General features: G+C 40.9%; 1 protein-coding gene across 7 annotated transcripts in view; it reads right to left on the reverse strand.

Moving 5' to 3' along the window:
• Positions 1 to 24369, reverse strand: part of stau2 (staufen double-stranded RNA binding protein 2) — a 345477-nt gene that overhangs the window by 81587 nt on the left and 239521 nt on the right. The gene's annotated exons all lie outside the window — the stretch shown is intronic.

Here is a 24369-nt window from a genome sequence, read left to right on the forward strand (position 1 = left end):
AATATGTGGAATTCATTATCACAGAAGGCTGTGGAGGACGTCAATGGTAGAGATAGATAGATTCTTGATTAGTATGGGTGTCGGGGTTATGGGGAGAAGACAGGAGAATGGGGTTAAGAAGGAAAGATAGATCAGCCTTGATTTAATGGTCGAGTAGACGTGATGGGCCGTGGCCTAATTCTGCTCTATCACTTATGAACGTGTATGGCCTGCTTATATATGGTCTGATTTGACAGGAAAGCATGCAAACAACGTTTTTCACAGTATCTCAGTACATGTGACAATTATAAACCAATACCAATACCGTCTCCTCTGTGTAGCTGCCATGAAGCTTTAGTCTTCTCCAACATTGCTACTGCCTCTATCAATGCACCATCTTGTCCTGTAAGAACATGGAGTAGTGCATCAGTGGGCATCGCACAGTACCTTTGCGTGATGAGTCTCTCAGGGTTAAATGGCTGGAAATGCATGCAAGCTGCAGCATTTATGTATGAAACTTGCATATTGCCAAATGTGTGAAGATACTGTGAATTTTATGCATTGACTGCCGCAGATGGTGGAATATGAGATAAGAGGAAGTGGTGAATGAAGCAGCATCTGAAGTTGGTGGTGACCGTTGAAGGTACTTTCACTGACCTTGTGGGGCCATTGAATATCTGGTGGTCTTGCATTCTGATCTTTAAGGATTGACTTCTCTTATTGACTATTATCTGGCAATATCTTACCAGAACTTTTCTGCAGGACTCCCTTATTCCCACTGGATAGATCACACCTTGATCTCTTCATCTCCTGGACAGAAGCGTCCTATGCATTGCATGAAATAAACAAAGTCCGGTCTCCACTGTGAGTGCTAGTTTTACTGTTTTCCACATCAGCATCAGACAAATAACATATGGCAGCAAAAACCATATTCATACAACATAGAACAGTACAACCCAAGATCAGGCCCTTCAGCCCACAATGTCTATGCCAAACATGATGCCGCCCATAACTTATGTACCCGCACATAACCCATTTCCCTCCATTTCCTACATATCCATATGCCTATCCAAAATTATTTTAAATGGCATTAACGTACCTGCTTCAACCACCACACCCAGCAGCGTGTTCCAGGCACTCATCACACTCTGTGTAAAAAAAAAAACTGCCCTACACATTTTTAAACTTTGCCCCTCTCACCTTAAAGCTATTCGACATACTTTAAGAGATGGTCATTATTAGGGTAAACCAGCATTAAGTGACTCAAATCACAAAATAAAAAGCTGAGGTCAGGATCCAATGAACCCCACAGTTACTGTTGGGTGAAACACTATGAAGCTGGCATGCTTCTTGCATTCAAAAGTGATGAGTATAAGTACCAACACTTGTTTATAGAGATTGCTGAATTTATCAGCATGGTCATCTGTTCAGTTTAGTTTATTGTCACGTGTACAGAGGTATAGTGAAAAGCTTTTGTTGCGTGCTAACCAATCAGCGGAAAGCCAATACATGGTTACAATCGTGCCATTTACAGTGTATAGATACATGATAAGGGAATAAGGGTTAGTGCAAGGTAGAGCCAGCAAAGTCCAATCAAAGACAGTCTGCGGGTCACCGAGACAGTAGTTCAGGACTGTTCCCTAGTTGTGGTCGGATGGTTCAGTTGCCTGATAACAGCTGGGAAGAAACTGTCCCTGAATCTGGAGGTGCATGTTTACACACTTCTGTATCTCTCACAATCAATCATCAAATTACAATGTTATCAGCCATATCCACCACACACTAGACACTTTTCCTAAATATCGACTAAATTAACACATTTATTCCTGCTTGACTTTTCAATTCATCTATTTTGCTGAGAACACATTACTACGTGGTACCTTTAGCTTTAAATTTTTTAATGTTGATTCTTTGGTGAGTACTGTTAAGCTCTCTGGCCCTCTTGACACATTCTACCTACTTTTAGCCAAATTGCCCACTTGGTCCTAAGCAAGTGCAAATATTGGAAACACTCAGCAGATCAGCAGTAGTCGTGGAAAGAGAAACAGATTTAACATTTCAGGTCAAAAATATTAATTTTCTTTATCTTTTCACAGATGCTGCTTGAGTTGCTGAGTCCTTCAAGCATATTTCTGGAAGTCTTCTCTGCCTCAGAGGGCAGTGGAATTCTCTGCCTCAGAGGGCGGTGAAGGCTGCTCTCAAGAGAGTTAAACAGGCTCTTAAAGATAGCAGATTCAAGGGATGTGGGTCATAGGCAGCAACGGGGTACTGATTGTACATGATCAGCCATGATCACCATGAATGGCGGTGCTGGCTCGAAGGGCCGAATGGCACCTATTGTCTATTAATTTTTATGCCAGATTTCCAGCATCTACAGTTTTTTTTTAAATTTTCACCCACTTCAGCTGCCTTAAGTTCTTTGTTCCTGTTTGTTTTCATTTAACCTTTCTGAAAACTTCTACTTTGCCTCATTAATATTAGTTCATATGATGAACTTAATTATTTGCTTCACCAGGAGATTTGCCCTGGAGTGGGTTTAAGTGGAGTCCCTCCCAAGAGAAAAAAAAATGTTTATGCCACAACTGATGTCAGTACCCCACAGAAAAATTCCTTCTATTCTCACCACCTCAGCAACCAAGCATTTAATTTTCTGATGATAGACACAAAAAGCTGGAGTAACTCAGAATGTCAGACAGCATCTCTGTAGAAAAGTCTGACAACGGGTCTCGACCCGAAAAGTCACCTATTCCTTTTCTCCAGAGATGCTGTCTGACCCACTGAGTTATTGCAGCTCTTTGTGTCTATCTTCGGTTTAAACCGGCATCTGCAGTTCCTTCCTACATATTTAATTTTCTGAGTTTGACTCAAATGAGAAAGAATCCTGAACATTTTTTTTCAGTGATGTCCACAGAAGGTTAATATTTTAAATAATAAACTGCTACTGAGAAAGAAACACAGAGTTGTTTACAACTTCCAAATAGTTTGCTCATACGTGGTAAAATGTAGAGCTCAAGCAAACTGATGCAATCTAACATGTACACATTATGTCATTCAAATTCATCACTATCTAACTTTAGAAGTATTAAGTCCCAGCACGTGTAAATTCATGAAACTAATGGATGTATATATTTTGGCTGGAATTACAGCTATTAGTCGTGATCATCAAACTGTTACAGGAATAAAAGTTATATGCACTGTTGTCTTCCCAACGCACACAATGTAAGTTGTCTGCTTTCTATGTTTTGACCATATTTCTGACAGTATGCAGATAACCAATTACTTTTTCCATGCAACTTCATCAGTTTAGCTACAGCAGCAAATGTATACCTGGGTAATCTAATTCTGTCAGTGTAGGAAGGAATGCTTTCAAATTAAGCTTGATCAGTCTAGCAAAACTGTGTCCTCACTAGTGAAAATAAACTAATCCAGATTGATCTGAATCACTGCAGCAAATCCACACATACCAAAATGTTGATGGCAATTAGTTCTTATCAGAGAAAAAAGGTAGGTGGTCTGGTATTAAATCCTGGAGCAGCTGATTTGGATTACTGGAGAGAGTAACTGTAGTCCCTTACTGCTTCAGTACTTCGAAATAACATGCAACTACTGTAGGTAGTGTTTGATTTTAATTCTGATAGACTAACTTAACTATGGTTTGTGAGTTACTAAACACTGTGTTAAATATCTTGGTATTGCAGCCAAACCCGGCAGGGATCGTCAAAAACGTAATGACTTAATCGTATTAAAGTTCAAATTATTTTCCATCTTCAGTTGCGTTTCAGGTCGGATCTAGAGCAAAGTTCACTGCATCAGAACCCTGCTATAAAATATTTGACGATTGCCATAATGCCTCAATGGCAAAAATATCAAATACACACAAAGTTACGTTTTTTTTAACTTCAAAAATGATGTGTAGTGACCACTGATTTTGCATCTTTAATATTTTTCTCTATTTCCAGGCAATAACCCTACCTTTGCACGCTGTTTTAACTTTAACACTATAATACTCACTATTTCCAGTTTGAATAATGCAGCAGAAGATTTATTCCTACAACTAATAACAAAGACATTCTTCAGGTAACTACTTCCGTTTTCCATATGAATAGCTTATTTTAACTTTCAATAGACAATAGACAATAGGTGCAGGAGCAGGCCATTTGGCCCTTCGAGCCAGCACCGCCATTCAATGTGATCATGGCTGATCATCCCCAATCAGTACCCCGTTCCTGACTTCTTCCCATATCCCCTGACTCCGCTATTTTTAAGAGCCCTATCTAGCTCTCTCTTGAAAGCATCCAGAGAACCTGCCTCCACCGACAGACTCAACACTCTCTGTGAGAAAAAGTGTTTCCTCATCTCCGTTCCAAATGACTTACTCCTTATTCTTAAACTGTGGCCCCTGGTTCTGGACTCCCCCAACATCGGGAACATGTTTCCTGCCGCTAGTGTGTCCAAGCCCTTAACAATCTTATATGTTTCAATGAGATACCCTCTCATCCTTCTAAACTCCAGAGTGTACACGCCCAGCTGCTCCATTCTCTCAGCATATGACAGTCCTGCCATCCCGGGAATTAACCTTGTAAACCTAGGCTGCACTCCCTCAATAGCAAGAACGTCCTTCCTCAAATTAGGGGACCAAAACAACACACAATACTCCACGTGTGGTCTCACTAGGGCTCATTACAACTGCAGTACAACTCTTTGCTCCTAGATTCCTCTTGTTATAAAGGCCAACATGCCATTCACTTTCTTCACTGCCTGCTGTACCTGCATGCTTACTTTCATAGACTGATGTACAAGGACCCCCAGATCTCGCTGTACTTCCCTTTTTCCCAACTTGACAACATTCAGATAATAATCTGCTTTCCTATTTTTGCCACCAAAGTGGATAACCTCACATTTATCCGCATTAAACTTCATCTATCATGCACCTGCCTACTTCCCCAACCTGTCCAAGTCACCCTGCATTCTCATAGAATCCTCCTCACGGTTCACTCTGCCGCCCAGCTTGTCATCTGCAAATTTGCTAATGCTACTTTGAATCCCTTCATCCAAATCATTGATGTATATTGTAAATAGCTGCGGTCCCAGCACCGAGCCTTGCGGTACCCCACTAGTCACTGCCTGCCATTCTGAAAGGGACCCGTTAATCCCTACTCTTTGTTTCCTGTCTGCCAACCACTTCTCTATCCATGTCAGCACTCTACCCCCAATACCATGTGCCCTAAATTTGCCCACTAATCTCCTATGTGGGACCTTATCAAATGTTTTCTGAATGTCCAGGTACGCTACATCCACTGGCTCTCCCTTTTCCATTTTACGAATTACTTCTTCAAAAAATTCCAGAAGATTAGTCAAGCATGATTTCCCCTTTGTAAATCCATGCTGACTTGGACCGATCCTGTTACCTCTATCCAAATGTGCGGCTATCTCATCTTTTAAAATTGACTCCAGCATCTTCCCCACCACCGATGTCAGGCTAACTGGTCTATAGTTCCCCGTTTTCTCTCTCCCACCTTTCTTAAAAAGTGGGATAACATTAGCTACCCTCCAATCCACAGGAACTGATCCTGAGTCTATAGAACATTGGGAAATTATCACCAATGCAGCCACGATTTCTAGAGCCACTTCCTTATGCCCCTGTCCCACTTAGGAAACCTGAACGGAAACGTCTGGAGACTTTGCGCCCCACCCAAGGTTTCCGTGCGGTTCCTGGAGGTTGCAGGTGGCTGCCGGAGGTTGCAGGTAGTGGAAGCAGGTAGGGAGGCTGACAAAAACCTCCAGGAACAGCACGGAAACCTTGGGTGGGGCGCAAAGTCTCCAGAGGTTTCCATTCAGGTTTCCTAAGTGGGACAGGAGCATTAAATACCCTGGGATGCAGACCATCAGGCCCTGGGGATTTATCAGCCTTCAGTCCCATCAGTTTATCCAACACCATTTCCTGCCTAATGTGGATTTCCTTCAGTTCCTCTGTCACCCCAGATCCTCTGGCCACTAGTACATCAGGAAGATTCTTTGTATCCTCCTTAGTGAAGACAGATCCAAAGTACCTGTTCAACTCATCTGCCATTTCCTTGTTCCCCATAATAAATTCACCTTTTTCGGTCTTCAAGGGTCCAACTTTGGTCTTAACTATTTTTTTCCTATTCACATACCTAAAGAAGCTTTTACTATCCTGCTTTATATTCTTGGCTAGCTTACCTTTGTACCTCATCTTTTCTCCCCGTATTGTCTTTTTGGTTATCTTCTGTTGTTCTTTAAACATTACCCAGTCCTCTTGCTTCACGCTTAACTTTGGTACGTTGCACTTCTTCGCTTTAATACTGTCCCTGACTTCCCTTGTCAGCCATGGTCGTCCCTTTCTTCCCTGGGAATCTTTCTTCCTCCTAGGAATGAACTGATCCTGCACCTTCTGCATTATTCCTAGAAACACCTGCCATTTTTGTTCCATTGTCATCCCTGCTAGTGTATCTTTCCAGTCAACTTTGGCCAGCTCCTCCCTCATGGCCCCATAGTCCCCTTTATTCAATTGCAACACTGGCACCTCCGATCTACTCTGCTCCCTCTCCAATTGTAGATCAAACCTGACTATGTTATGGTCACTGCCTACTTATGGCTCATTAACCTCGAGGTCCTTTATCAAATCCGGTTCATTACATAACACTAATTCCAGAAATGCCTTCACGCTGGTAGGCTCCAATACGAACTGTTCAAAGAATCCATCACAAAGGCACTCTACCAAGTCTTAGGGTCCAGTACCAACCTGATTTCCCCAGTCTACCTGCATGTTGAAATCTCCCATAACAACCACAGCATTACTACATGCCAATTTTAACTCCTGTTTCAACTTGCGCCCTATGTCACTAATGTTCACTAATTTTCTACATGGACCTTGCTGATGGGATTGGGAAAAGCAGAAGGTTCTCAACCCGAAATGTCGCCTACTTCCTTTGCTCCATAGATGCTGCCTCACCTGCTGAGTTTCTCCAGCATTTTTGTCAACCTTTCCAAATCTACATATCATCTGAGTGTACAGCAGTCAAATTATCTCAAAGTTTACTTGCTAAATCTTCAGTCACATCATCTTATTTTCCATATCTGACTAATAGCTTCTGTGCATGAACAAAGATGCGACCAAGATTTGATTTTGTTATTGCGCAACTTAGTTAAACAGTCAGCAATTGAATAATTATTCAAATCTGTCAGCAGGTACTATTTGTCAAGTTACACTATTATCTGTGACATTATTAAAAGTAACTGGATAAAATTTTAATATCTGCAGAACATGGATCGGTTTCATCGTTCTTTGTGATCCCAGGAATTGGTAATTCTTAGAAAACCAGCAGAGCTTCACAGACAAACCTATGGAACCAGACCACAACAAAAAATAGTGCCTTCTCAGACAATGTTGCAAAATGTGGAAACATATGAAAATGACCATCAGTTCAAAAAAAGGTTTAGAGATTTTTTTTTAAAACAGCAGGATATCATCTGGTAATCACAATGGACAAACACCATATAATCTACAAATTCAAATACAATTGATAGCTCACTACAAATGAAACTTGATACAGGTGCACAACCTTTTATCCGGTGTTCCAGAAACCGAAAAGCTCCGAAAACCGGCCATTTTTTCCAGATGTCGTCTGCGCACCAAAGCTCGCGTTTGGCGCCAAACTTGACCCAAAACGACCCACGGTCAACCCAGGTCTGTACTACTGTAGCGGCTGCCTCCTCCCTGGAGACCGGGAGACGCTTAAACATCTGTAAATCATTGCTTAAATGTTAGTCAGTTAGTTTGGAGGGCTTTTATGTGAAGGGGGGTGAAGAGGTAAACTTTAATTCTTAGTCCCCTACCTGGTCGGAGAGGCGGGGAGCGGTCAGTGCCTTACCGGTTCGCCGTGCAGTAAGCTCCGCAGCGCTGTGGCTGGTGGGGCTGTGGGCGGCGCTGGTTGTAGCTCCGACCCCGGCAACTCTACCCCTGGCTGCGAGGCGCTCCAAATCCAGCGCCGCCCGCGGCCTGACGCCCCAGCTCCGCAAATGTCGGGAGTCGGCGGCGTCGCAGCGGCAAGCTCCGGAGCGCTGTGGCCGCCGACACACAACATCGCGGAGCGTCGCTGGATTTGGAGCCGCGCAGCCAGGGGTAGAGTTGCCGGGGTTGGAGCTCCAACCGGCGTTTCCCGCGGCCGGACGGAGCCCCCAGCTCCGCGGTTCCAAATCCAGCGACGCTCCGCAATGTTGTGTGTCGGCGGCCACAGCGCTCCGGAGCTTGCCGCACGGTGACCCGGTAAGGCATTGCCCGCTCCCCGCTGGTATCCCAGCGCTGCGATGCCGCCGACTCCCGACATTCCCGGAGCTGGGACGTCCGGCCGCGGGCCGCGCTGGATTTGGAGCGCCTCGCAGCCAGGGGTAGAGTTGCCGGGGTCGGAGCTCCAACCAGCGCCGCCCGCGGCCGGACGGAGCCCCCAGCTCCGCGAGGTTGGGAGTCGCCGACCAGGTAGGTAGGGGACTAAGAATTAAAGTTTCCCCCTTCACCCCGACTCCACCACCACCACATAAAATCCCTCCAAACTAACTAACTAACATTTATGCAATGATTCTCCCGGTCACCCGGGAGGAGGCAGCAGCTCCAGACTTTTCAAGCCGCCCGCGCTACCTACCTAATCTACGCTAAAAATCTTCCATTCTGAAATCCGAAAATGTCCGAAATCCGACAAGTGTCTGGTCCCAAGGCTTTCGGATAAAAGGTTGTGCACCTGTACATCAAACAATCATACACAAACTTAACTCTGATCCATTTGTGCTTTGCCTGAGCTACACAAATAGGTCTCTTTTATCCCCCTCTAAATCTAAGTAATTAACTACCCAAGTGCTCTCTATATTAGTTTTGTTAAACATTCAAATGTTTAGATTTAAAATCTCCAATTTGAATTATGAATTAATGCAAGAAAACATCCAATCTTACCACTGAACCTCAGAATTGGATATTTCCTTCTGTTAAACATTCCATGACAAAAACTACAGTCCTTCTTCAGCTCACTGCAGATTACATATATACCACATACAATAGTGATATTAAAACACCACAAAATCAGAGCAGAAAAAAAGTGCTGGAGGGACTTAGCAGACCAGGTGTGAAGGGAAATGGATGGATGACGTTTTGCGTTGGGACACTTCTTCAGACTGAATTCCCACAATATCGCCTCTCATCACCCCTCCACAGATGCTGCCTGACCTGCTGAGTTCCCCCAGCACTTTGTTTTTGCTCAAGATTCCAGCATCTGAGGTTTCTTGTGTCTCTATAAATTCAGAAATCATTTGGCACTCAAGCCTTAGCATAACACATTACTAATTGCAACACATCCTCATATTTTATTTGAGAAAGCAAATCAAATTTACAATTCAAAATTTTTTGCAATATAGTAGGGTGTACATTGTACGGACATCCACTAGCCTTCTTTCACATCTTTAGAAAAAAAATGCATTTGCTTCCTCCTAATTATTTTAAGTTGTTGCAAATGCACTTTATTACAATTTAATTAGTCCCAGAACCATCTTCATTCTACTGATCGTAATGTTCTGTTCTCCGCACTTGTTACCCCATGAAAACTTTCATTGCAATTTTAGAGCCGTTCCCAATTCCTCCATTCATAGTAAATCTCTTGTAAAGATCTTCTGTGCACATGATCACTTTCTTTTCTGGCTTCTACTATATATTTGTCTCTGGAGAAAAAAGGTCTTGCACTCACATTATTAAGAATGATGTTCCCACAAATATTGATATTGGCTTATTACTGTCACTTGTATTGAGGTACTTTGTAAAGGTTTTTGTTTGCACGCTATCTGGGCAAATCAAATCATACTATGGTTGAGTAAAATCAAGCTGTACGCTAGTACAAGATAGAGCAAAGAGTGCAGAATATAGTTTATAGCATTGTAGCATCACACAGACAGAAAAAAACAATTGATCACGATGTGGTGGATTGGAAGATCGACACTGCACCCTAGTTTATGGGAAGACCATTTTGTAGTCTGATAAAAGAGAAGAAGCTGATCTTGAATCCAGTGGTACGCGCTTTCAAGCTTTTGTATCTTCTGCCAGATGGGTGGGGGCAGAAAATAAAATGACCAGGGTGAAAAAGGTTCTCAATTATGTTGGTTGCTTTCCCAAGGCAGTGTGAAGTGTGGATGAAGTAGATGGTGGGAAGGCTGGTCCGAATGACGGACTGGGTGACATACGCAACTCTATGAAGTTATTTTTCCCAAGCTATGATGTGACCTGATATTATGTTTTCTAAAGCGGATCTATAGGAGTTGGTAAGAGTTGGTACAACACGCCGGACTTTCTTGATCTGCCGAGGAACTAGATGGATTTGTGTGCCTTTTTGGCCGTAACTTCAATTAAGCCCACACGTCCTGTCAGGCACTCAAGCTAAAATCTTATATTTTACTGCATTAAATTCCATCAACCATTCCTCAGCCCACAGCCCTCAGTCCTCAGATCAAGATCCTGCTGCAATTTTTCACAACCATCTTCACTATCTGCAAAATCACCCACTTTTGTATCATCTGCAAACTTGCTAATCTTACTGTGGATGTTTTCATCCAAATCATTGATTTATATGACAATACAGTAACGGGCCCAGCACTGATCCCTGAGGCACACCACTAGTCACAGGTCTGCAGTCTGAGAAGCAACCTTCCACCATCACCCTCTGCTTCCTTCCATGAGGCCAATTTGCTATCCATTCAGCTATCTCTCCTTGGATCCCATGCGATCTAACCTTCCAGAGCAGCCTACCATGAGGAACCTTGTCGAATGCTTTAATGAAGTCCATGTACACAACATCTACAGCTCTGCCCTCATCGACCTTTATGGTCACGTCTTCAAAAAACTCAATCAGATTTGTGAGACACGACCTCCCACGTACATAACCATGCTGACTCTCCCTAATTTGCCATTATCCATCTATATTTTAGATTAACCTCCGTGCAGTTAGTTTCACAGTGATACAAAGACAACAAATTGTATAAATTCAGGAAAATACTAATCAATAATCAGAAGATAGATTTTTAAGTATTTCAGTGTTACATTGCAATCTATCTGAATTCTGCCAATAGATCTTTTCTAACAGAAACACAATTACATGCAAGGCACCAAATACATTAGAGCAAGTCAGTGTGCTGTTTTGCTGGTTTAAATACTAAAATCACTAATTTACACAAGCTTTGTTCCTTTTATCAAATAGCTGAAAATATCCTGATTAAATCACTGTTTGAAACATGAAACCAAGTCTTTTCTTAGAGAGGACAATATTTGCAAAGGGGGAAACTTGATTATTTTAGATCTTTGTTCGCTGTAAAAGCTCAAAAGAAATTCTAGACTAATTTGTGCTAATCTCCTTTATTTTCAGTGTGTTGAACAATTTTATGTAAGGAGCAATTGCTTAAACAGTTGTCATATGCTTATCCTTGGCAAAAGAGAGTGGGGTCCAAGTCTAAATGACAGTGAATGACTTTCATAAAATTTCCCTCATCTTCAAAGAAAAGCTAATGCAACCTCTTGGAGGTGCCATCAAATTGACAAATGGGTGCTGTGAAATCCCGTGCCTCGCACTGAAATCTGACCCCTAATTTATACAAAATCATCCTGTAAGGAATGTTTAACTCCAGAGTAGAGTTCAGACTGATCTATATTAGCAACATAATACATTCATTATGTATTTCTGCTTTATTTAAAAATGAAAAATATGGGGTAAAAAATAATAATTTATCCTGTTTCTATTTGCCAAACCAGTAATAAAAATATGTCCAATGCGAAGAGATTTATGGTTTCAGGGTCATTAATTAGTTACAGGCCATTAACATGATACAAAAATGTAGTGAAGCCAGAATTCCTTTATTAGTAGTGATGGATTGGAGCAAGTTCAGATTTATAGGTCTCTTAGAATGGAGCGATCAAGCAAAATTATTATATTTTCTCTTTATTCAATGTCCACTGTAACCCCAAGTTCTTTTCTAATATTAATTCTGTTAATTTAAGAGCTTTCATTCTATTGATCTTTGTGATAGGGTTCTCCCTGAAATATTATCCTTTGGCTGCCCTGATCCCTTCCATTCTCTCTCCTTCATGCGTCTTTGATGGTGATGGTCTTGAGGTTAAAAGTTTTAAAAGCAAAATAAAATCTTTCGAATACAGCTCAATTAAACCGCCAAATCAACTTGCTGTTGGCAAGTCTGAGGTTAATATAACATTGCCATCAAGAATTTGTTTCCAAGCATAGGATCAATGCTAATTGTGGGCTTTGTTCGCAAGTTCACGTAACTCTGTGCTCAATGACTTTTAGAAAATTGGAGTTTCATTCAGCCTTTCAACATATCGATGTGACTCAAGGCTGCCAGATAAATTCAAATAAAATAACTTCCCCAGTAATGCACAAATTTAACACTGCTCGAATAGACTTGCATTGGAATAAGCGAGTGCGATAACAGTGTCAACACAAAAAATTGTGAAATGCTCTCTATTTATGTTTTCCATTGAAAAATATTTCTGGCACGACGTAATTATTGAACATTATTCATTGTATCTTTGAAATAAAATGGATGGACTTTCAAATAATCTTTAATAACAGTTGACTGGATTATTAGTTCCATTCAACATGAGAACATTTGGAGTTCTCAAAGCCAACACAATTGGGGAGGGGTGGGGGGGGGGGGGGGGGGGGGGGGGGACGACTCATCAACCAATACTCAATAGCTTGCTGAATGTCAGAATTATAGTTGGAGATCCAGTCACAAGTCACAAAAACCACCTGGAGTCTGGTTCAATTTCTCTACCCTCTATTTGAGAGGTTGGAATGCCACTTGTAAACTAAAGACTCAATCCCAGATGAAGTAATAACCTTATTATGTTAAGGTGCACCTCCAACATTCAAACAAGGTTTTAATTTACACAGTAGATATTCTCTTCCAGCTTAACAGTTTAAAAAAAAAAAAATCTGAAATCCTCTCATTGCAATCTAATTGTACCTTTTCTTACGAATATAAACAAATAATGCTGAAAATACACAGGAGGTCTGTCAACATTTGAAAAGGAAAAAGCGGTTGGACATTTCAGACAGAAAGCCTTTGTCAGATCTGATTGAACACCGACAGGAGGACCCCTTTGTAAGGCTAACGAAAACAAAGGAAGGGGGTGTTGCAGCCAGAACAGCAGGAAAAGGTCCACAGTACAAATATACTAACTTCATAAGGTTTAGCTGATCACAGCCAGAGCAGAAGTACGAGTACATTTGTCTCGGCACTAGAACACAAGGAAAGGAAAATAATTAATAAAAGGTTTTCAATCCTAAACAACTTTAACCAAAGTTTTCATTTAAAAAATAATTCTTTGGACATGGGCCCCAGTAGTGCTTTCTCTCTGAAATATCTAAAATGTTTTTTTTTTCAAAAGTTGAAAAAGCGCTGAGTATTTTCAGAAGGTCTGTTCAAGGACAAAATAAATTGTAACAGGGGCAACATGTTGGCGCAGCTAATTGAACTGCTGCCTCACATCCTCCAGCAATCCAAGTTCAATCCTGACCTCCGATGCTCTGTATGGAGTTGGCATGTTTTTTTCTGTGACTAGATGATTTTCCTCCCACATCCCAGACACGTGGGTTGGTAGGTTAAATGAGCAATTTAAATGAACCCTAGTGAATGTAGAATCTGGGGCACTCTCGGACAACACGGTGGCTAAGCGGTAAATTTGCTGCCTTACAGAGCCAGAGACCTGGGTTCGATCATGACTACGGGTGCTGTCCCCGGGAGCTCGTTTCCTCCTACACTCCAAAGATGTATAGGCTTGTAGGTTAATTGACTTGCTAAAATTGTAAATTGCCCATAGTGTGTGTAGGATAGTGTTAATGTAGAGGGATTGCTGGTCGGCACAGACTCAGTGGGGCGAAAGCCTGGCTCTGCGCTGTATCTCCCTATCTGAACAAAATGCTAGGGACAACATCCTGGTGAATATCCTCTTCATTTTCTCCACCACAATTGCATCTTTGTATAGTGTGACCATCAGAACTGCGTACAATACTTCGGATGTGGCCTATCCAATGTTTTGTAACAACACGTCACAGCTCTTAAGATTTTATGCCATTGCCAAAAAATACTTCGAGAGACAGGACAGAAATGCCCTACAGTAACGGCAGGAGCCACGTTAGCACTGGTGCCAGTTCTCCATTGTGCAAGATAACACAAGCTGTCGTTGCAGGGGATTTGCACCAGCACTTCAATGGGGCAAGCTAGAAAATAAGACAAATGGAAATACTTGATGCATTACTAAACTGATGTTCAATGCTGTAACTTCCATTGCCATGTAAGCAGTTAAGGTGATTCACTAGAAGCTTGCTTACACTTTTTGTCATTGATGTGTGCAAAGGAGTTTGCCTGGTGTCGCAGCAATTCAGAATTGGTCTTACAATAGTATTGCTAAGGCATCATCCACGTGGACAGTTTGCGTACAGTTTTGGTCTCCTAATCTGAGGAAAGACATTCTTGCCATAGAGGGAGTACAGAGAAGGTTCACCAGACTGATTCCTGGGATGGTAGGACTTTCATATGAAGAAAGACTGGATAGACTCGGCTTGTACTCGCTAGAATTTAGAAGATTGAGGGGGGATCTTATAGAAACTTACAAAATTCTTAAGGGGTTGGACAGGCTAGATGCAGGAAGATTATTCCCGATGTTGGGGAAGTCCAGAACTAGGGGTCACAGTTTAAGGATAAGAGGGAAGTCTTTTAGGACCGAGATGAGAAAATCATTTTTTACACAGAGAGTGGTGAATCTGTGGAATTCTCTGCCACAGAAAGTAGTTGAGGCCAGTTCATTGGCTATATTTAAGAGGGAGTTAGATATGGGCCTTGTGGCTAAAGGGATCAGGGGGTATGAAGAGAAGGCAGGGACAGGATACTGAGTTGCATGATCAGCCATGATCATATTGAATGGCGGTGCAGGCTCGAAGGGCCGAATGGCCTACTCCTGCACCTATTTTCTATGTTTCTATGTTTCTATGAGAAATTGTGTTCTATGGAGCATGTATACATAGTTCTCAAGCTATTGTCCAGCTCCTACACACTCATCTCCACCTTTGGTCTTTGGCTGCTGTCCATGCCAAATGAGGATGCCAAATGAGGCCCAGGTGAAGTGGGAAGTTCTTCAGTCTGAAGAAGAGTCTTGACCCGAAACATCACCCATTCCTTCTATCAAGAGATGCTGCCTGTCCCGCCAAGTTACTCCAGCATTTTGGGTCCATCTTCGGCTCAGATGGAGTTCCTGGCCATGTCCTTCGTAGCTGCATGGACCAGCTAGCGGGAGTATTCACGGACATCTTTAATCACTCCCTATTCCGTTCTGAGGTACCCACCTGCCTCAGGAAGACCACCATAATCCTGGTGTCGAAGAAAAGCAAGATCTCATGCCTAAACGACTATCGTCTAGTGGCCTTGACATCCACCACCGTGAAATGATTTGAGAGGCTAGTTATGGAGCACATTAAATCCAGACTACCAAGCAGCCCTAACCCACTGCAGTTTGTCTACCACCACAGGTCCACGGACGATACCATTGCCCTCGCCATACGCTCGAACCTGGAATGCCGAGAGAAGAGAGACACCTACGTCAGACTCCTATTCATAGACTATAGCCCTTTAACACCATTATACAATCCACGCTCATCACCAAACTCACCGGACTTGGTCAGCACTCATCTCTGCAACTGGATCCTTGACTTCCTGACCAACAGACCCTAATCAGTGAGGATAGGGGACACATCATTCTCTACGATAACCCTCATCTCTGGAGGTCCGCAAGGTCAGCCCCCTTCTTTACTTCTTGTACACCCACGACAGTATAGCCATGTAGAAACTTAATGCAATTTACAAATTCGCAGACGGCACCACCATTGTGGGACGGATATCAAATAATGAAGAGACGGAGTACAGGAAAGAGATTGAGAACCTTGTGTCCTCGTGTCGAGACCACAATCTTTCTCTCAATGACAGCAAGAAAAAGGAGATAGTGATCGACTTCAGGAAGTGAAGCAGTACACATACCCCAGTTTGCATTGATGGCGCAAAAAGTTGAGACGTTGAAAGGTTAAAATTCCCTCGGAGTAAATGTCACCAACAACTTCTCCTGGACCATCCATTTATTCACTCACTTATTCATTCATTCATATTGAAGCAATGGCCAAGAGAGCACTCAACGCCTCTACTTCCTTGGCAGGCTTAGAAAGTTCGGCATGTCCCCAACATCTCTCACCAACTTCTATAGATGTGCATAAAAAGCATTTTATCGGGATGCATCGCAGCATGGTTTGGGGGCAGCTCCATCTAAGTCTGCAAGAAATTGCAAAGAATCATGGACGCAGCCCAGACCATCACACAAACCAACCTTCCTTCAATTGACTCCATTTCTAGCTCACGCAGACTCAGCAAGGCCAGCAGGATAATCACAGACAAGTCACAGCCTGGCCACTCCCTCTTTTCCCCTCTCCCATCAGGTAAAAGGTACAGAAGTGTGTAAACGCACACCTCCGGATTCAGGGACAGTTTCTTCCCAGCTATTGTTAGGCAACTGAACCATCCCACCACTACTGGAGAGCTGTCCTGAACTACTATCTACTTCATTGGAGACCCTCAGGCTATCTTTGATTGGACTTTACTGTAATTTATCAAGCATCAAACATTGTTCACTTTATTCCCTTTATCATGTATCTGCACATTGTGGATGTCACGATTGTAATCATGTTTTGTCTTTCTGCTGACTGGTTAGCATGCAACAAAAGCTTTTCACTGTACTTCGTGACGATAAACTAAACTCAACTAACTTACAGGTATCACAGTTAGAGAAGTCATTCATTGACCGCATGAACAAGCAAGAGATCATTGAGATGGTTTTGTCCCTTCCTCCTGTTCCTAAACTGCAGTTAGTTGTCAGATAGCTAATGGCAAGGCTGAGTAGCATACAGCATGTGATTATAATTCTTAATAATGGCTCTGCCAAGTATAGTGGAACTTATCCACAGTGATCCAGGTAACAAAAATACTATTTAACTGCATCACCATTTGCTCCGTAACAAAACATGTGACCACATGGCTTTTATTGGATGGATGCAGCCCACAAGAAAGCATGAGCTATGCACTCAAGTCATGTGCCATGCGGTCAGTGAACATTTCTGGCTGACCAGTAGCCAACTTTTGTTTGCCTTCCCTCCCTAAAGGTAGTCTGCAAGAGGAGCAGGCAATGACCGGCAAACTTCACTACCTATTGTCACACAATATGTAATATTCAATGAGTGATATTCCTTTCTGGTTATTTGTCTCTCAGAGTTGGAACTTCCTGAACTCAAGACAAAGTTTATTAAAGAAGATAGACACAAAAAACTGGAGTAACTCAGCGGGACAGGCAGTATCTCTGGAGAGAAGGAATAGGTGGCGTTTCGGGTCGTGACCCTTCTTCAGATGTAAAAGTCTTGTGTTTCCAAAATGAAGCAAGAGAACTCTTCTCTGAAGTGCTTGTACACCAACATGCAAACTTCCAGCCACCATAAATTACATTCCACCAGATTGGAATAGATTAGATTGTTATTGTTTTCAGTTCCAATATAAACACAGTCAAAATTATATTGCGAGTTTAAGGAAATTAACTCGCTTGCCATGAAGCACAGAAAACGTCAAGGTAATCTTTGTAAAAATTATTCAGAAAAGTGGCAAACATAATCCAAGCGATTTGTTCTCTGCATGGAAGTGTTAAAACATGTATGACAAATGCCAGCAACCCCAAAGTTGGCCGATTAGTGATGCTCAGTTGACTAGAGCATTGCTTTCTCTCAGAGGACTGGCCCACTAGTCTCTTGTGGGGGCAGAAGCATGGCTCTCCACGGTCAGGAGAGCATGCCTCGCCCAAATTGCTTTTGCCGAAATATAGTGTGACCACCAGAACTGTGTATGCCATCAAAAGCAGATGCTTAACCTTTTGGCAGGACCTTGTGGAAAGGACTGGACAAGTTCCCTTATTAATATCACCAATGATGTTTAAGCTCACTTGTGGCATCTTCAGATAATCTGTGGGGAAACTTCAGCTGAGACTAATTACTCTTAAAAATGATCCAACACAAAATTAAAATTGAGATATTATTAACTGTTCAGAAATTAAGTTCATAAACATCCTTCAAATTGAATTAAAAAGCTAGCAAAGCTGGTTTCAACTAAATTGCATATCAATTCACATTGAATGCCAGCAGCTAACTCACGGAGCATCACAACGATTTTTAATTGCCATGTAAAAATTACACAACTGACTACATTTTGCTGGCAAGGGGAACCGGCTGGGAATAACAAATTCCTAATGCTTTTTGTTATAAATCCAAAATAAAACAGCTTCAATTTCCAACTAATTACATCCGCTTTGAATGTTTGAAACTGTTGAGAAGAAACAGCTTTGATGATACGATTAAATATTTACCATTAACAAACTAAAGAATTTTCAAATACTTCCCCAAACTTGCACGCATAGATTCAAATTTCTGAATTGCAAGCTTCCCTCAAAATTGAAATTAATTAGTGTTCATAACACTGGAGTACCTGATAGTTCTTCTGAACTTCCGATAGTAATGGTGTTTACAGTGCCTCTGAAATGATAATCCTTAGATGACATACAAAAGTGTATTTTATAATTGAGAACTGTGGAACTAATGATCTGTGCACAACTTTAAAAAAATAATTTGTATTGTCACTCTTGCACAAACTTTGTTCTGGTTTTGTCTTCCTAAAGTAATGTTAAGAAATATACTGGGCATTTCTTTAACTGGTATAAACCTTTTTTTCAACAGACAGCTCATTCCAGAGTGAAAAGATTTCAACAGCTGCTGTCTTGGTGACATTAAGGACCCCATCGGAGGTGTCCTGCTGCACTAATGTCTTAGAAATGTTTAAAAGAAACTTCAAACAATTTGCATCCAGTAGGCGGTAGAAAGCTCACCACAGGATTCATTTGAAGACCAGTCCAGCAGTCACTCAGTCATGAATCAGTACTGTCAGTGACTGTCCAGTTAATAAACAGGTGTCAATGGTCCGTGAACCAAACTAGGTCTGTTGCTCCCACTGAAGATATCTTTATAACTATGCCTTTTTGAGATTTGAAAATTAGTGCATTATGTATTATGATGAGAGAAAAGTACTGAAGTGCTGTTGACTGTTATTGCAAATATACATTACTGTGCAGCTCTCATTGTAAACTAAACTTCAACATGGGTATTGCTTCTTAATTTTATTTCAGCTTTGAGATGGGGGTTGTGAGCGAATAGTGAATATATTAAAGTAAAAACAACAGTAAAATATCAGTGGTGTGTGTGGGATCCACTGTTTTGCTCTCAGTGAGTATGACAAAACCCAATTAACACTACGGTACTTCAGTCACAAAGGAGTACATTAGTTAAGACCGATTAAGACCGATATTTCAGTAACCTTGGGATGTTGGTGGTGCTGGACTATTGTATATTACCCTTGTCAATACCCCAGCCAACTTGTAATACTTTTTTTTTAATGCACACAAATTGTATGATCTTTTTTTCAGAGTACCAGGTGAATTCAAAGAGAACAGAAAAAACAAAATTTGGTAAGTTTAAAAGGAAATAGAACCTAGGTGAGTTCCAAGGAGTGAGGGAAATTTGCCCCCAGTGATTTTGCTTGTGGGAGACTGGGATCCAAATGAGTTCATATGGAATGTGTAATAAAAAAAGTTCTGCACAAGCTGGTTTATACCAAAGATAGACACGAAAAGCTGGAGTAACTCAGTGGGACAGGCAGCATCTCTGGATAGAAGGAATGGGTGATGTTTTGGGTCAGGCCCCTTCTTCAGACTGAGAGTCCGGGGAGAGGGCGACACTGAGAAAAGGAAGGGTAAGGTGCGAAAATGAGACATTGTAGTGTACAAGAAGTTTCCTTTCTGTTCACTCAATCAGTTATCAGAATCTTTAGTAGATCACAAAATAGAGTGAAGAAAGCAACAAAGACAGCGGGTTCATTTTTGTTCCAGAAAATAATAGGCTTTATGAGTAGGTTATGTTCACATGACATGACCCCACCTCTTAAGGACCTTTGTTAAAGGGAAAATGAAACAGGAGAACAGAAAGTTTAAAAAGGTTTTTGTTTTTGCCAAGAAAAACAAGGTCAAAGATTTGCAGACTAAATTTCTATTGAATCTATAACTGGAATGTACTATTTAAAAGAAACATTCATTGGTATCAAAATTTCTTAAAAGATATTGCTTCTCATCTGATGAATGAGCAAATTTACAAACCTTACACAGTCATTTCATTTAATGTAAGGAATAAACTGTACCGTTTACCATGAATTAGCTGTCATTACTGATAATGAAGTAGAATATCCATATAAACTATCCACAAATTAATGCTAAATTAATGTTTTTCCAGTTACAGATATTTGGTCTTCTTGTCTTAACTTCACCAACCCCAACTAGTCCTATCTTTGAACTAAATGTCTGGATCCACTAATTGTTATGCAAACATTTTTTGCCATAGAAACTAAATTAACTATCTTAAAAAATACGGGACAGAATAATGGTGAAAATGTACAGCAACATAACATTTTATTTATTTTTTTAACTAATCCTTGCAGGTATTTCTGCCTGTCAAGAGATCGTGTGGGCCAACGATCATAGGAATTTTCAACCCCTGTAGTCACAGATTTAATCTCAGAAGACTAATTCTTAAACCTGTTCTTTAAACTTTTCAAACTAATGAATAACTTTGCTAGTCGTTAGCTATGCTGCTGGGGGAAGGGAGAGGGGCAACCCGTCAACTATTTTAAGAACAACTGTCCTCATTCACTTCACTGAAGGAAATGGATCTCTGGTAAATCAATCAAAGGTGCCAGAACCCATTTAGGAATCTATAGTCCTCTCTCATGGCTGGACATGAATGGCTACTTTCGTTTATTGGAACAGAATTTGGGAGCCAACGGAGCAATCTTTTATGAGGGCAATTTCCACTCTTTCTCATACTAATTTAGCTTTTTCATGCAACAGTAGCTTAAGCAAGATATATTTAACAAATTGTTTGTCATCATAATGAAAATTGTTACTCATTTACAACATACAATGGTAAATCTATTTGTGGTAATGAACAAACCTTCAAAAGTATATGAAGCTTTAGCATCAGAGCAAGTGAACATAGTAGACTCTATCTTCTGTGGAGTTAATTTCATGCTCCAATAAAGATCAACAATGAATCTAGTCCTCCTACATTATTGCTTGAATGAAACTGATGTTATCTTTGTAGTATGGTGCTGTAATTAATTCAGGAATAATAAGTTTTTAATTAAGTTACATTTTCTGCTAATATTTCCAACTCTGGTGAAATTAAACCCTTGCGTTGAAAAACCAATGTTCTTCTTCGGTAAACCTTCACTCAAATGCCTATGAAATTCTAAACTGGTTACGTTTTTGAATAACCATATAACCATATAACAATTACAGCACGGAAACAGGCCATCTCGGCCCTACAAGTCCGTGCCGAACAACTTTTTTTTCCCCTTAGTCCCACCTCCCTGCACTCATACCATAACCCTCCATTCCCTTCTCATCCATATGCCTATCCAATTTATTTTTAAATACCAATGAACCTGCCGACACCACTTCCACTGGAAGCTCATTCCACACCGCTACCACTCTCTGAGTAAAGAAGTTCCCCCTCATATTACCCCTAAACTTCTGTCCCTTAATTCTGAAGTCATGTCCTCTTGTTTGAATCTTCCCTATTCTCAAAGAGAAAAGCTTGTCCACATCAACTCTGTCTATCCCTCTCATCATTTTAAAGACCTCTATCAAGTCCCCCCTTAACCTTCTGCGCTCCAGAGAATAAAGACCTAACTTATTCAACCTATCTCTGTAACTTAGTTGTTGAAACCCAGGCAACATTCTAGTAAATTTCCTCTGTACTCTCTCTATTTTGTTGACATCCTTCCTATAATTGGGCAACCAAAATTGTACACCATACTCCAGATTTGGTCTCACCAATGCCTTGTACAATTTCAACATTACATCCCAGCTTCTATATTCAATGCTCTGATTTATAAAGGCTAGCATACCAAAAGCTTTCTTTACCACCCTATCTATATGAGATTCCACCTTCAAGGAACGATGCACGGTTATACCCAGATCCCTCTGTTCAACTGTATTCTTCAATTCCCTACCATTTACCATGTACGTCCTATTTTGATTTGTCCTGCCAAGGTGTAGCACCTCACATTTATCAGCATTATACTCCATCTGCCATCTTTCAGCCCATTTTTCCAAATGGCCTAAATCAATCTGTAGACTTTGGAAATCCTCTTCATTATCCACAACACCCCCTATCTTGGTATCATCTGCATACTTACTAATCCAATTTGCCACACCTTCATCCAGATCATTGATGTACATGACAAACAACAAAGGACCCAACACAGATCCCTGAGGTACCCCACTAGTCACCTGGCTCCAACCCGATAAACAGCCATCCACCATTACCCTCTGGCTTCTCCCATTCAGCCACTGTTGAATCCATCTTGCCATTCCTGCATTTATACCCAACAGTTGAACCTTCTTAACCAACCTTCCATGAGGAACCTTGTCAAAGGCCTTACTAAAGTCCATATAGACAACATCCACTGCTTTACCCTCGTCAATTTCCCTAGTAACCTCTTCAAAAAATTCAAGATTAGTCAAACATGACCTTCCAGGCACAAATCCATGTTGACTGTTCCTAATCAGACCCTGTTTATCTAGATGCTTATATATATTATCTCTAAGTATCTTTTCCATTAATTTGTCCACCACTGAAGTCAAACTAACAGGTCTATAATTGCTAGGTTTACTCTTAGAACCCTTTTTAAACAATGGAACAACATGTGCAGTACGCCAATCCTCGGGGACTATTCCCGTTTCTAATGACATTTGAAATATTTCTGTCATAGCCCTGGCTATTTCTACACTAACTTCCCTCAATGTCCTAGGGAATATCCTGTCAGGACCTGGAGACTTATCCACTTTTATATTTTCAAAAGTGTCAGTACTTCTTTTACTTTGAACCTCATAGTATCCATAGCTACTCTACTAGTTTCCCTTACCTCACATAATTCAATATCCTTCTCCTTGGTGAATACCGAAGAAAAAAAATCGTTCAATATCTCCCCCATCTCTTTTGCCTCTGCAGATAGCTGTCCACTCTGTCTCTCCAATGGACCAATTTTATCCCTCGTTATCCTTTTGCTATTAATATAGCTGTAGAAACCCTTTGGATTTACTTTCACCTTACTTGCCAAAGCAACCTCATATCTTCTTTTAGCTTTTCTAATTTATTTCTTAAGATTCTTTTTACATTCCTTATACTCCTCAAGCACCTCATTTACTTCATGCTGCCTATAATTATTGTAGATCTCCCTCTTTTTCCAAACAAGATGTCCAATTTCCCTTGAAAACCAGGGCTCTTTCCAATTTTTACTGTTTCCTTTCAACCGAACAGGAACATAGAGATTCTGTACTCTTAAAATTTCCCCTTTAAATGTCTTCCATTTCTCTTCTACATCTTTCCCATAAAACAAAATGTGCCAGTTCACTCCTTTTAAATCATCTCGCATCTCATCAAAGTTAGCCTTTCTCCAATCAAAAATCTCAACCCTAGGTCCAGTTCTGACCCTCTCCATAATTATATTGAATAGTATCTATTCAAGTATATATTTAATAGGCAGATGGTCAAAAGCCACAGGACAGATCTTCTCTCCTGTACTTGAGCTTTTGTCAGAATTTGACGATGAATCTGTGCAGAAGACCCCGTTTCCAACAATGGTGCTGTCTCGGTTGGTGGTTGCAATTTCTGCCCTGCTGCCTGTGCTCCTTCACTAGTTTCCTTCTGGAGGCCAATGGGCCAACATGATGTTCTGCAGATTTCCCAGCACTTAGGCCTGGAAATTTACCTGAACCTGAGCTGTATTAAACCTGACAGTCCCCATTCAAATAAACAGGAGATTGACTCAAAGAAGAAAGGAAAACTTATTTCATTATTTGTCAGCTTAAACAATTTCAATTGATCTTTAAATTTCAATTTGTCATGTGTCTTTTATAGCTTTACAATGTAAAAGGAGATGCTTTAATATTTAATAATATATTTTAATATACATTTTAATATACATAATATTTAAATATTTATTTAAATAGTTTTCAGTTTTTTCATGTTTTGTTGGGTTTTTTTAAACAAATATCTAAGATATTAATTGAACATTTGTGACATTCACAAACTTTCAATGGCCACAACCATTCTGCCAGATTTGACAGTGAAAGCCTGGCTG

The sequence above is a fragment of the Leucoraja erinacea genome, chromosome 4 (genome assembly GCF_028641065.1).
Source record: "Leucoraja erinacea ecotype New England chromosome 4, Leri_hhj_1, whole genome shotgun sequence".
NCBI lineage: Eukaryota > Metazoa > Chordata > Chondrichthyes > Rajiformes > Rajidae > Leucoraja > Leucoraja erinaceus.